Below are 5,000 nucleotides of genomic sequence, written 5' to 3'. Positions count from 1 at the left end.
TTCCTTATTCTATTCTGTTTTCACTTCCATCTCTCTCCCATCCCTCTCCTTCTCTCTCTCTCTCTATCTATTTATCTATCTATCTATCTTTCTCTCTCTTTCTCTTTGCTGTCTCTCTCTCTTTCTCTTTCTCTTTCTCTTTCTCTTTCTCTCTCTCGCTCTCACTCTCACTCTCACTCTCACTCTCACTCTCTCTCTCTCTCTCTCTCTCTCTCTCTCTCGCTCGCTCTCGCTCTCGCTCTCTCTCTCTCTCTCTCTCTCTCAGTCCTTAATTATTTACTGTATCTCTATTTTTTATCTAGACATTATTGTATTTTATGCACCTGAACCCAAAGAGGAGATGAATGTCATCGCTTATCGCAATTCCGCCTTCTCCTTTTTTGTTAAGCTACAAGTCACACACACACACACACACGCACACACACACACACACACACACACACACACACACACACACACACACACACACACACACACACACACACACACACACACACGGCCTCCCTCCCCCCTTCCCATCCTCTCACCTTCCCCTTTTCTCCGCCCTTTCTCTTCTCCCCCTTCCCTCTCCGCTCCCTCCTTTTCCTCCTTCCCTCTCCTTTCTCTCCTTCTCCTATTTCCGTCTCCGTTCCTCCCCCCCCCCTTCCTGCCGCAACAGGAAGAATTCAAACGGGAAATCCCGATTGCTCCATCCCTTAAACACACACTTGTATGTCATTTTTCAGTACTGGAAGGTCCGTGGTAGACTTCCCGTGACCAGCTTCTATTACGTAAGAAAGTGGTGAACAAACAGAAGCTCAGCCTATTGCTTCCGGCGAGCGCTGGCACAAGTACCATTTGGATTCATTATGTTGTGTGTGTGTGTGTGTTTGCGTTTGCGTTTGCGTGAAGGAGGGTTATGTATGTGTGTGTCCTTTTTTAACAAAAGAGGGAGTGAAGGAAACACAAATTTCTCTCACCTCAAGGAGAGAGAAAATATGTCAGTTGAATTATATTTAGATAACAATTTTGAGTATATCAGACCGCCCGAAACCACGACAGTTTGCAGCTGAAATATCATCTATCATTATTAAAGAGGAAATTGCCTAAGAACAGCAAGCGACTGCGAGGTCTGCGAGGGCGGGAGACTGCAACAAGGCATGACGGGGTGACACTATGTAGAAGGTGGAAAGAGAGACGATCTGGAAAACAAGGTTATGATGAGAATGAAGGGGAAATGGGACGGAAATGGAAAAGGGAGAGATGACGTGATGTTTCTTATTACAATAGATGATTATATCAGGATATAATTTATCATGCCAACTACTGACGATAATGAAAGTGACGAGCAATCTAGATCAAAAGCATAAGTAACAAGCACATTGCACTGGAAGAAGAGATTGCATTACAGCCAAATATTGGTTCTAAAGGTATGGAAAGATTAATTCACAAATTCACCAAAATCTCGCAGTAAATACTTGAAACACAACATCATAACAATAAATGAAGGAGGACCTACATGTATGTTAATATACCTTGACGTATTGATCATTCCTTAAGAAGATTGTTTAGGCTTTTAAGCAACCATCCAGCGTGTACTTTAGGGTTTACTGAAAATCAAGAAATATGTTGAACCAGTTCGCGAATCATAACTAAGAACATAACATCTATTTCATTCTGCCATCTGTCATTTCACTTCCGCTCCTGTTCCTCTACAGTACGTTACTGTTACTGTAACTGTTATTATCATTTGAATAATTACTGTTATTGATGTTATTGTTCTTATCACCATTATAGTTATCATTATCCTTCACTGTTACTATTATTGTTGTTGTTGTTATTGTTATTGTTATTATTATCATTATTATTACTATTGTTATCAATATCATTTATCATTATCATTATCATCATACATCATTATAATAATTATTAATATCCTTATCATTATTACCATCCTTATTATCATTATCATAATTATTGTTATTATTATTATTTTATAATAATACTAATACTATTAATTATTATTATTATCATTATTTTTTTAAATTATGATTATTACTAATTTTATTATCATTATTATTACTATTGTTATCATTATCATCATCATCATCATCATCATCATTATCATCACCATCACTATCACCATTATTATCATTATCATTATCATTATCATTATCATTATCATTATCATTATTATTAGTAGTAGTAGTAGTAGTATTAGCATCATCATCATCATTATCATCATTATCCTTATTACTTTCTTGGAATCTTCCTGATATCCAATGTATGGGCATAAAAACAAGAAAGTTCATGACCTCCAACAAAATGCACCTCCCAAAAGTAGATGTCCGTCGTTCATATCTACCAAGAAAGTGCGGTAACAGAGGGAGGATCCAAATAGAACTTTCAATTAAGACCACAACCACTGGAATTAATACTTATGTTGAGTTCTAGAGCTCACCAACACGAAAGCAATAAAAATGCACATTCAGTCATCATACAAGCTCAGAAATACAATGGAGAACTTCGAGCTAATCCCAACATCATTGAAGTACAATATCCTCCAACCAAAAAAGAGACAAGAAGCCAAAATATGCGGACAAAAACAATTTACTGAGCAGTGGAGTCGGAAATCTCAGCAAGGACAAGATGTGCTTCGAAGCCAAAACGCTGATGTAAACCAAAACGCGACCCATCAGTGGGGCTAAGGAGCCACTCTGACTTAAGGCAGAGACTGAAGGCTTGATATTAGCTGCTCAAGATTTAAGCTTATTTACACGAATTTACCGAGCAAATGTCCTTATAACGGTGCTGTGGGGTTTTGTGATAAATTCACCAAGACACTTGATCATCTTATTTCAGGTTGCTCAGTTTTAACACCAAATAAGTACAAGAGTCGCCGCGATAGGATAGGTCTATTCTCTGGGACTTCCCTATGCGAACTGATCGGACCATCCAGGCAAATCGCCCAATCATCATTAGCAATGACTATTTGAGTAAAACTTGCCTTCTGACCGATATGAATGTCCAGAACATAGCAAGTCAAAATGTATGCAAAATTGAACAATTATAAAGTTCTTGGAATAGAAATAGAGAAGATGTGGCATCTCAAGGCAACTACAATCCCAGGAATTGTCAGAGCACTTCGGATGATCAAGAAGGGTTACAAGAAAAACCTTGAGAAAATACCTGGCGAGCCCAATCTCAAAAAAAATCCGCGAAATAGTGTTGACCTTCACTGCCCAGTCCTACGTAAAGCCCTCTCCATATGAACTTTGGAAGACTATCAAAACCCTTTACGTGCTTAAGGTGACTGGGGTTTCCCGGCAAATAATTATAATAATAATAATGATAACAGTGATAATTATATTAATAACAATAATAATTTTAATAATAATAATGATAAAAGTGATAATGTTATTAATAACAATAATAATAATAATAGCAATAACAATAATGATAATAATAATAATAATGATAATAATGGTAATTATCGTGATAGTTATTATCATCATTACTATTAATATTCTTATTATTATCTTTATTATCATTATTCTTATTGTTATCATTATTCTTATTGTTATTACCATTATTCTTATTGTTATTATCATTATTCTTTTTATTACTATTATTATTCTGATTATCATTATTCTTATTCTTATTATCATTATCATTGTTATTATTATTACTGTCAGTTGACCATAAGAACATGAATAACAACAATGATATAGTAACATTATCGGCACTGATAATGATCATCACCTTTATCATTATCATGACTATACCCAGAGCGTCCGGAGTCTGGCCGAAGAGCGGGATCTCGAAGCCTCTTGGATCCGCGTCGGGAAAGTGAGAGGTATATAAGACTCAGCGAGACGAGCTCCTGTGCTTCATTTTCACTCAACCCTTGACGACCTAGGGTTCAGCTGACTGTCTGGAAGGAGGCTTGCTGTTGCTGCCGCGAATCCGAGTTTTTTGTTTGTCTGCGAAACGAAAACAAAAGTGACTCGCTGTCGCTTTCGTCCGCGGGAAAACTTGTTGAGTTGAGGTCAGTGTGCAGTATTTGCGTCATTTTTTATGTTTATTTTTTACTAGTCGACTTATTATTCTGTCCCTTATTTCTTGATTTTCTGAATGCGTTGTGATTCAAAGAAAATTTCGTGATTTCCTTTATCAATAATACGAACGACGCTGAAACCTGGGAGTAGTTGTACTGGTCCCCAAAAGAAATTTCTGCTTCATCTAAAGGTGTAAAATGTGTATGGAGGCTGAGTTATAAGTTAAAATGTAATGTAAGTTTCATTGATCTGAAAGACATCTCAGGAATATTTTCCGATTTAATTTAACGCTTTCTTAGTATAGGATGCAACATAAAACGATTTTAATTCCTTCCTACTTTTAAAATTATATTTCTCCTCACGTCACTGAGAAATAAATACCGTTGATAAGAACCATAGAATGATATGTTTGTTACAATGGCCGGAGTTTCACATTTTATACAGAGTAGCTGCACCGTCGCTACGAAAATCGTTTCATTGTCTCTCATAATTTGCCTTTACAAAGTCGACATCAGTGGATTATAATGACACGTTATGAAGTATTAAACAGTTTTTTGTTTGTGGGTCAAAGGGGAAAATACTTTCATTTGTTATAAAGTACAGGGATGAAGCACAAAAAACGTGAAAGCAATAACAAAGACGAAAGATTTTAGAGAGAAGAATAGCTTTTTGCTTCTTTGCTTCTTTCGGGCCGTGAGAAGCACTTCCTCCAAAAGCGGAATGATTTCTATGTTCTAACGTCTATCTTCGATAACTACTTTTTCACTGATTGTATTGATAATGATTATAATGTACTGAGGTTGAAGACCACCATAGTAATCGATAATTGTAGTATTTTGAGCCCATCATCAGCTTTAGCCCTAGTTTTACTGCTACTTTTATCACTATCGCTACATTTAAAGTGTTAGTAGTAATGACAATAACACTAAGAGTGAGAAGGCTGTTATAACAACAAGAATGAAA

Source organism: Penaeus monodon, chromosome 7 (genome assembly GCF_015228065.2).
Source record: "Penaeus monodon isolate SGIC_2016 chromosome 7, NSTDA_Pmon_1, whole genome shotgun sequence".
In the NCBI taxonomy this organism is placed as follows: domain Eukaryota; kingdom Metazoa; phylum Arthropoda; class Malacostraca; order Decapoda; family Penaeidae; genus Penaeus; species Penaeus monodon.
This window is presented reverse-complemented; position numbering follows the sequence as displayed.